Below are 11058 nucleotides of genomic sequence, written 5' to 3'. Positions count from 1 at the left end.
CTTAATTGGGATTGAGAATGCTGTCAACCATTTTCAATGTTTAACAACTACCATGATAGTTAAATAAATTCTATTCCTTTGAAGTAGGGAAAAATTGGCTTTACGCAAAACTGTAACCATAGAGCTTTCCACCAGCCAAATATGCATATAGTATAGCTGTTTCATTCCATTACTCTCTATGTGTTACATTGCCAGCATATTCCATGTGCTGACCCGTTTCGGGCTGCAACGTTAATGTTGCAGACTTTTCAAACGACGATTAAGGAGTTTTTAGGTTGTGGTTCTATACTCAGTGATGCCGTTGGAGTTGATGGACTCACTTATCTTCTTCCAAGCCTTCCGTTGTTATCGTTATTAGATGGCCTTAAGCCATATTTATTGTAATAAGTTCTCTTTTGAGACACTCATTGTAATAAGTGTGTGATTGCTACTCTGCTATAAATCCTCCGAGTACTGTGTGGTGCCAGCATTACTGATCCAGGGATGACACCGGAGCACAGAGATCAAACTGTTTGAGGTCTGGTCGCTACATGTTTGTTCATATTCACATAGAAATTATGTTGTCATAGATCCTTTAGCATGTGGTGCTTGCCCCCTATCTTTGCTAGCCAAAAATTCTGCACTAAGTAGAGATACTACTTGTGCATCCAAAAACCCTTAAACCCAAATCTTATTTTCAAGAGTCCATCATACCTACCTAGGGATTGAGCAAGATCCCTCAAGTAAGTTGTCATCCATGCAATAAGGCAATAAAAATTGCTTCTAAAAGTGTAAGATCATTTAGTGTAAGAGAAAATTTAGTGTTGTACGAACTTGTGATGGTGAAGAATAAAAGCGACAAACTGCATAATACAGGTTGCCATCAAAAGGGGAAATACAACATGACGTTCTTTTGCACTAAGGGGTTGAGCATACTAAGAAATAAGCGCATGGAAACCTCTGCTTCCCTCTATGAAGGGCCTATCTTTTACTTTTATGTGTTTACTTTTATGCAAGAGTCAAAGTTTTTCTCTCTATTCCTTTTTAATTTTTCTCCTTTGGCAAGCATCATGTGGTGAGGAAAGATCTAGGCACATAAGTCCAGTTGAATATGGGTAGCATGAGTTATTATTGTTGACATCACCCTTGAGGTGAATACGTTGGGAGGCGAAACTATAAGCCCCTATCTTTCTATGTGTCCGGTTGAAACGTTTTGCTCATGTGTATGCGGTGAGTTTTAGCAATCATAGAAGACTATATGATGGTTGATTATGTGGACTTGCCTAAAGGCTCCGATACGTGACCCTTCCTGAAAAGATGATGAATTGTGTAGTTGAAAAGTTGACTGAGAACATAGTTTGTTGGTTTCTAATAGAGTTTATGCTTTATACTTCGATGGTGTGATGAATTGTTACTTATTCATGAGAAGTCTACGATAAAAGTTCTATGATAAGAGTCTTATGTTCAAATTTGTTGCTGTTATAATAATCTACATGATGCTTCTATGTCCGTATTTTGTTTTTATCGACACCTCTCTCTCTAGCATGTGGACATGTTTTTCGATTTCGATTTTCGCTTGAGGACAAGCGAGGTCTAAGCTTGGGGGAGTTGATAAGTCCATTTTGCATCATGTTTTCCTACTATTATTTATGATGTTTTATGCATAATAATGCTTTTTGGAGTAATTATAATGCATTTTCTCTCATAATATGTAAGGTACACACAAAGAGGGAGAATTCCGGCAGCTGGAAATCTGGACCTAGAAAAGCTACGTCAGGCTACCTATTCTGCACAACTCCAAACAAGCTAAAACTTTAAGGAGATTTTTTATGAAATATATGAGGAATATTGGAGCCAATAAGTACTAGAGGGGGCCCACCTGGTGGGCACAACCAAACTGGGTGTGCTAGGGAGCCCAGGCGCGCCCTAGTGGGTTGTGCTCCCCTCGGCCCACCTCTGGTGCCCACCTCCGGTACCCAAACAGGTGGGCACAACCAAGTGCAGCAAGAGCCCTCCCCTTGACCTAGAAAAAAGGAGAGGACTTTCGGGATGGAGCGCCGCCGTCTCAAGGCGGAACTTGGGCAAGAGCACTTTTGCCCTCTGGCGGAGCGATTCCGTCGAGGGAAATTCCCTCCCGGAGGGGTAAATCATCATCATCATCACAAACAACTCTCCCATCTCAGGGAGGGCAATCTCCATCAACATCTTCAATAGCACCATCTCATCTCAAACCCTAGTTCATCTATTGTGTTCAATCTTTGTACCAGAACTATAGATTTGTGCTTGTGGATGACTAGTAGTGTTGATTACATCTTATAGTTGATTACTATATGGTTTATTTGGTGGAAGATTATATGTTCATATCCAATACACTATTTAATACCCCTCTGATCTTGAGCATGATTATCATTTGTGAGTAGTTACTTTTGTTCTTGAGGTCACGGGAGAAATCATGTTGCAAGTAATCATGCGAACTTGATGTGTGTTCGAAATTTTGATAGTATGTATGTTGTGATTTCCTTAGTGGTGTCATGTGAACGTCGACTACATGACACTTCACCATATTTGGGCCTAAGGGAATGCATTGTGGAGTAGTTATTAGATGATGGGTTGCGAGAGTGACACAAGCTTAAACCCTAGTTTATGTGCTATTCTGTAAGGGACCGATTGGATCCAAAAGTTTAATGCTATGGTTAGAATTTATTATTAATACTTTTCTTGTAGTTGCGGATGCTTGCGAGAGGGTTAATCATAAGTAGGAGGTTTGTTCAAGTAAGAACATCAGCTAAGCACCGGTCCTCCCACATATCAAATTATCAAAGTAGCGAACACGAATCGAACCAAACATGATGAAATTGACTAGATGAAATTCCCGTGTACCCTCAAGAACGCTTTGCTTACTATAAGAGACCATTTTGGCCTATCCTTTGCCTCAAAAGGATTGGGCTATCTTGCTGCACTTTTTTTACTATTATAGTTACTTGCTCGTTAAAAATAATCTTGCTATCAAAGTACTCTATTACTTATAATTTCAGCACTTGCAGACATTACCTTGCTAAAAACCACTTGTCATGTCCTTCTGCTCCTCGTTGGGTTTGACACTCTTACTTATCGAAAAGAGCTACAATTGATCAGTGGGTCATAACTCCGTCCTCTACAAGCCCCATCATGAACAACCGTCTTCTTTCCTCCGAGTTGGTCCTCGACACAACCCTTACTGTAAGAGTCCACTAGGCCACACAGAACCCCCACTCTTCATGCTCCCTTGTGTAGAGGAGAGCCCAAATCTCCACAACCGATGTTGTTGTGCCCCCGTGATGTCTACTACACAACTTTATTCTTATAGACTCGTGTTTGGCCTCCAAGCGCAGAGTTTTGTTGGACAGTAGCAATTTTCCCTCAAGTGGATGACCTAAGGTTTATAAATCCGTGGGAGGTGTAGGATGAAGATGGTATCTCTCAAACAACCCTGCAACCAAATAATGAAAAGTCTCTTGTGTCCCCAACACACCAAGTACAATGGTAATTTGTATAGGTCCACTAGTTCGGCGAAGAGGTGGTAATAAAAGTGTAGTCATCATAGTAGATATTGGTTTTTGTAATAGTAATAATAAAAACAGCAAGGTAGCAAGTAACAAAACTGAGCACAAACGGTATTGCAATGCTTAAAAATGAGGCCTAGGGTCCGTACTTTCGCTAGTGCAATATCTCAAGAATGCTAATATAATTGGATCATATAACCATCTCTCAACACGCGATGAAGAATCACTCCAAAGTTCCTATCTAGCGAAGAACATAAGAAGAAATTGTTTGTAGCTATTTTTCCGATCGATCTATCCAAGAGTTCGTACTAAAATAACACCAAGTTATTCTTTCTAATCGATCTATCAAGAGTTCGTACTAAAATTACACTAAGTTATTCTCTCCGATCGATCTATCAAGAGTTCGTATTAAAATAACACCAAAGCAAATTCGGATTCATAATACTCAAACCAACACAAAGAACCTCAAAGAGTGCCCCAAGATTTCTACCAGAGAAACAAAAGACGAGAACGTGCATCAACCACTATGCATAGATTACCCCAATGTCACCTCGGGAATCCGCGAGTTGAGGGCCAAAACACATATCAAGCGAATCAATATGATACCCCATTGTCACCACGGGTATTCATAGCAAGACATACATCAAGTGCTCTCAAATCCATAAAATTATTCAATCCGATAAAACTAAATATCAAAGGGAAAACTCAATTCACAACAAGACAGAGAGGGGAAAACACCATATGATTTGACTATATTAACAAAGCCCGCGATAACATCGTGACATGTCAAGAACACGAGAGATTAAACACATAGCTACTGGTACAAACCCTCAGCCCCGAGGGTGGACTACTCCCTCCTCATCATGGTGGCTGCCGGGATGATGAAGATGGCCACCGATGATGATTTCCCCCTCCAGCGGAGTGCCGAAACGGGTATAAATTGGTTATTTGTGGCTACAGAGGCTTGCAGCGGCAGAACTTCTGATCTAGGGTTATTTTAGATGGTTTCTCTATTTATATGATTTTTTTGCGTCGGTTTCATGCGAAGATGGGCCTTGAGGTGAGCACAACCCACCGGGACACGCCTAGGACCCCTGGCGTGCCCCAGTGTCTTGTACCCTACTCCTTAATCTTCTGGTCCTTCCACGAAGCTTCGGGGGTCTATTTGTTCCAAAAAATCATCAAAAAGTTTCGTTCCGTTTGGAGAACTTTTATTTATGCACAAAAAACAACACCACGGTAGTTCTGCTGAAAACAACGCCAGTCTTAGTTAGTTCCATGCAAATCATTTCAAACCATATGAAATTATTGTAAACATGGCATGAATACTTCATAAATTATCGATATGTTGGAGACGTATCACTTCGCCACTTGCCATCACTACAAAAAAAAGACACAACCGTGACATTTTGGGCCGAACGAAAAAAATTCTGTCATACTTATGACACTTCTATGACGATAATTGTGACAGAACCCGGTATCATCATAGATGTGGTGGGGTCCTACTTCTATGACAAAACATCATGACAGAAAATGGGCTTTTCGTCCTGGGCGGACCGGAGACGCAGCTGCACGACATTCTTTGGGCCGTCCATAACGGAAAAACCCGTGGTAGAAGCGAGGGCGCGGAAAATATCGAGGAGTTCCCGGTTACGGTGGGTGGTCGGGGGCCGAACAATGCGTGTTTCTCTCGTACACGTACGCGCGTGGGTGCGAGGCATTGGGCTCTAACTGAACCCGAGCGATTGCACTGCAGGCTACGCGTTACACTGAACCTGAGCGATTGATCGATCCCTTGCTATTAACTGAACTCGAGCGATTGCACTGCAAGCTACGCGTTACACTGAACCTGAGCGATTGATCGATCCCTTGCTATTAACTGAACCCGAGTGATTCCTTCGCTATTGCTGCTAACTGAAGTCGATCGATGCTGCCTTTGGATGAACAGTGAGCGTTGTTGGGGGGTTTGGATGAACAGTTCCCGGTGGGGGTTGGATGAACAGGAACCTGTGGTAGCAGAGGCCATTGCCGCTGGATGAACAGTACCCCAATCGATCGAGCCGGTGGATGAACAGGACCCCGTGGAGGGTTGGTTGAACAGTAGCCGGTGGAGGGCTGGATGAACAGTACCCCGTGGAGGGGTGGTTGAACAGGACCCCGTGGAGAGGGCTGGTTGAACAGTAGCCGGTGGAGGAGCGCGTGGTGGAGGCGGGATGAACAGGAGCCCGTGGATGAACAGTCGCAGGTGGAGGCTGGAGGAGGTCAACGGTGGATGAACAGTAGCCCGTGGAGGCTGGAGGAGGTCGACGGTGGAGATGAACAGTATCCCATGGAGTCCCTTTTTGCGGTATGCCACACCCCTCCCGATGAACAGGACCCCCGTTTCGACCGTAGCGCTCCAACACAAGTCTGTTTCCTCCGTTTTGCTGTACGCCACAACCCTCCCGATCAACGGGACCCCGTTTCGACCGTCGGAGGTCCGTTTCCTCCATTTTGCGGTACGCCAGAACCCTCCCGATAACAGGATCCCGTTTCCACCGTGGCTGGTCAAACATAAGGCCATTTCCTCCGTTCTGCGGTACGCCAGGCCTCGTTTCCATCGGCTGTTCCGTCCAAGCCGGTTGGCTCCTGATGAACAGCACGCGTTCTGTTGCCTCCCGATGAACACGATGCATTCCGTTGCCTCCCCATGAACACGATGACGACGCAGTTTCTCCGTATCGACCCAGCCACAACCATGTACACGAGCCCTGGCCGTACGTATGCGCGAGTAGGCGTTCGAGACCCCGCCTGTATGTACATACGTGGCCGTATTTACTTTCTTGCACCCTGGCCACTGTACGTACGTGTACATGCTATGTGCGCGCCTCTACTACGACACGTGCTCGCCTCTACTACGACATGTGCGCGCCTCTACAATGACACTTGCCCTTCCTTGCACGGCCATGGTTCATCGCTGCAGCCTACAGACAGACTGATCGACCAGTATGTATGTACACGTTGGTGACCAGAATGACAACGCTACGTATGCTTCGACCATGTGGGTCCCGACTGTCAGCCAGTTCCTTGCGTGCGAAGATGTAGGTGGTGGGTCCCGGCAGTCAGGGGGCGAATCATTTTTTTGTCCGTAATATGGACGCACTTCCTTGCGTGCGAAGATGTAGCTGGTGGGTCCTAGCAGTCAGGGGAGAAAACATTATTTTTCAGGGTAAAAAGGATGCGGTTGGATGCATGCATCCATGGGCGTGGTGCGTCCTCACTGTCAGCCTCTCACATACAGTCTTCTTCCGATGACTCTCGGTTGTTGACCATGTTGACCACACCGTGCCGAGCGCACCAACACCGGTGGATGACGGCGAGGGCCCAGACTCGAATGACCCGGAGATGGGGAAGACATGACAGTGGAGTCGCGGATGGAGAGGAGTGGGAAACTTGACTGGTTCGGTTGCGTGGCAGCACTGCCGCGGTGCCGCCCACGGGAGACAGGAGCAAGAACAGAGGTTGATGGAGCACGGCTGTTGGATTAACATCCAACGGTCCAGCTGCTAGAATCATTTGTTGATTAAGTTGACAAAGCCCTGCGTACACGTCCGCTTAGTAGGCCCACAAGTTAGCCACCAAATCTGTCGGGGTCCCAGCTGTCAACGAGAGGAATAATTTTTTCGCATAACAAGGAGGCACTTCATTCCGTGTGAAGATACAGCCGGTGGGTCCCAGCTGTCAGGGGGAGGAAACTTTTTTTTAGCTTAATAAGGAGGAAATTTCCTTGCGTGCGACCATGGACCTCGTGGGTTCCAGCCGTCAGTCTCTCCACGTACAGTCCTCTTTTGATGACTCTCGTTTGTTGACCACGCCACACTGAGCGCAGCGAGGCGGTGAACGATGGCGAGGCCCCGGACGGGAACGACCCGGAGATGGGAAGACGCGATAGTGGAGTCGTGGATTGAGATGAGGAGAAGGGTTATAACTGGTTCTGGTGTGGCGTGGGGCTGCAGTCGATGGAGAATAACATGAGGGGTGGAGGGATAGCCTGGCCGGCAGTGGGGTAGTGCTTCGCAGCGATGCGTGCTAAGCAGAGCCACTAGCTGCCGGAGGCTGAACCAGGCGGTCCTGGCGATGCTGGAGGAAGAAGACAAGAGATTGAAGGTGCTTGTCGGCCGTTGGATATAAATCCAATGGTTGTGGATGTCATAATCATCTGTTGACCAAGTTGACAACGCCCTGCGTAGGCTTCGACCTATTGGCCCATATGTCAGCCTGCAAAAATGTGGCATATATTTAACCCATGTTTTGTCCATTTGCTGGGCTGGGTGAACAAATAATTTCGCGTCAATGCGGCCCATTTATATTTTCTAAAAAATCCCAGTCCATTTGCACTTTCTTGAAATACACGAATTAGCTGGGCTCGTTATATATATAATGTTATGTTAGAAGGAGCAATTAATATCAAAAAATAAACCAGAGCGACACATTATATATATAATTAACAAATTAGCGAGTTATTGCTCAAAATAAAAATGGGCTTTGCATGTTAAAAAAACAAAACCTAGGCCTAGCTGATACTTGTTCGCCCTCTGGAAAAAATGATACCAGCTAGATCCCCGAGCAAACTGGATTAAAGAGGGGGCCGGCGGCGCGACTGAAGAAGCACATCAGGAGCGACTTTTTTCTTTAGTGGATGGCTCTCGATGGCGTTTTTTTACTTGCCTATGCACCATACAGCTTGTATTTTTAGCCTCCCAGTCCGTGGTTGACCAGCAACCCATTTGCTGGACGGGCCAACCTACAGAAACCAGCACTCGATTTTTCATCAAGCCCCCAAAACAACGCAGTACTATGTTTGTTTTGAGGTCAAAAACATTACGGCAGGGGTTGAGCGGGGGAGGGAGGAAGACAGAGCAAAAAGATTAAAAAGAGCTGATGCGCCATTGCTACCCTAACAAAGCAGGTGCAATTCTTCTCAGGAAGAAGGTGTGTTGTTGACACCCACACATCACAAATCCCATAGTAGGCATACTAACAAGTTCACACACAAGTACAACAGAAAAGGTAAACATTCGTATCAAACTCAGGTTCATAGGACACATTCATATTCATAGCCAACACTCACAATCAAGAACTCAAAAGATTCATATATACACAAGTCAGCATGTCTATGCATCCAAATGATTGATAGATCACACGACAATACTCATAGATAATTCACAAAAAGATTCAGATATACACATGTTCAGTATGTTTATGCATCCAAATGATTGAGATCACAGCCAATATCATCCATCGACGAGCTTTAATTACCTAGGGTACAGACTGGTAAATTGTGTTCAGTCGGAGGTACTTCTTGCTAAAATTAATGCTTATATGAGTAAACTTTCGAGTACATAAGAGGCAGCACAGACAATCTGAACTTTGCTTGTAGGTTTATCCTAAAATAGTGGCCTCGTGCTGAGGGAGGTTTGAGCAACTTGGCTACTACTTTCATCCAACTAGTTTACTGGCTCATCTTGGTCCTATAGCTCGCCAAAATTCTACATTGCAGACAAGAAAGGAGGCGGTTGAGAAAATGAACCACCCAAATTTTTTGTGCAGTTCAACTAAAATGGAGCATCCCTGCCGTGCAGACTGATTAAGTGCCAGATGAATATACGCATCAACCAACTTGTGTGGAATCTTTAGACTCCATGCCATACAGTTCGCTACCATATGGGCCGATAACCAAAAGGCACAAGTTGGGACCAAAGACTGGACTGCGTTTTTCTGGGCTATGCGCCAAGCAATATTTTTGGCGTTCACTCTCCTAATACTTGGAGTTTGACAACTGGTTGATGCTGGTTGATACTCGAATGAATATAGGCACTTCTTCTTGCCAACATCGATGCTTGTCTAAGTCAACTTTGGAGTACATACCAGTAGCATAAGTACCTGTCCATCTGATCTTTTTGTGTAGTTCTACTAAAATCACCCAATGTAATGATTTTCCTATGAGTTGAGGCTCCAAGTTACTCCTTTATGAAATTGGAAAACAGTAGCACAATACCAAATTACATTTACATATGACAAGCACAATAATCAGGATAAAGACCAGTACCAACCTGTGTGAGGTAGCATATCAATTACTATTTCCTTTGACTGGAAGCCAAGATAAGCCAAGCGACTGACAGCAAAGGAAGAATGCAAGCCCAGATTAGCGACTGATAGGAAAGGAAGGAAGCTGTTGAGGCAATGAAGCACCCAAAGTTTTTGTGCAGTTCCACCAAAATCGAGCATCCCTGTTGGCACATATATTGAGAGAGTGAGAATACTGTAATAGTGGGACTAGTTGATGAAATATACACTAACAAATATAAGCACCCTCATTATCTTAATGGGTAAAGTTAGCAACATAGTAGTCTTGCTTAAAGAGAGGTATTTTTTTATTTAATCAGTGTCAATTAGCTCAACACTCACTGGTGCGCGTCGGTCCTAAACAAACGGTTTAAAACCCCTTTCTGCGACGGCATTTGGAACCGTCACCAAGTGAGTGTGTGCGATAGGGTGTCCTTCCCACACGACCACTACAACAGGAACCCCCCTATAGCAACGCTTTTTTCCGTATCTAAAAGTTCATATATGCGTTGTTAGTGTCAATACCAACGGTTTTGGATGCGTTGCCTTATCCAGTGTTGCTAGCGCATATTACAACGGTTATACCACCGTTGGTAAAAGGGACCGTTGCAAAAATGCAACACATAAAACAGACTTATGCAACACTTTTATATGTTGGTGCTTAATGTACAGGAATCAAAATCCCATTGCTTGGCAACAGAGAGTTCGCAATGCTTCAAATCTTGGTACATATATAATGTGAATAATATTATTTTTTATACATATTGTAGCAACTAAATTAATTCTACACGTAATGGTGATAGTTATATATGCTAAGTGAACAAAAAACAAGAGAATATACTCACAGGAGGAAGAAAATCATATATTATATAAAATTGTTGGATTACAACAGTGGATATTACAGGAGGAACATCATCCAAATGTGATGCATAATCTAAATATTTTCTTGACAACAAATCAAAAACCAAAATCATCCCTCAACATTGCTACAACTTAACTAAAACTTAACAAAGGAGCATCATTCCTACAACTTAACTAAAATTGAAAGCATCCAGCATCATCAGTATATTTGCCACTCACCTATATAATCATCCATTTATCTTTTGAACCTACAAACAAAAAAAATGAACTGTTAATACACAATATATTAATAAAAAACAAAAAAAATCGAATAACTTTCTATGGTAATGTAAGTGTAATTAGAGAACGTGAAATACATTTTGAACATATCACAACGGGTCATGTTATGTCATGGATTCAGATGAAAAAAAAGATGGGCACTATGGGACGATAAAACTGGAAACTCAAACTAAAATATTCCAATGAATATTTAGAAGGGACCATGTATCTATGTTTCTGCAGAAAGAGGCGTTCTGGCTCCTGTATATGGGGTGAACACTTAAAAGGAGGACATTTTTTTTGTTTTGGTGAT

This window comes from Triticum urartu, chromosome 5 (genome assembly GCF_003073215.2).
Source record: "Triticum urartu cultivar G1812 chromosome 5, Tu2.1, whole genome shotgun sequence".
NCBI classification, from domain to species: Eukaryota; Viridiplantae; Streptophyta; class Magnoliopsida; order Poales; family Poaceae; genus Triticum; species Triticum urartu.
The sequence above is the reverse complement of the archived record's forward strand: the minus strand, read 5'-3'. Positions refer to the sequence as shown.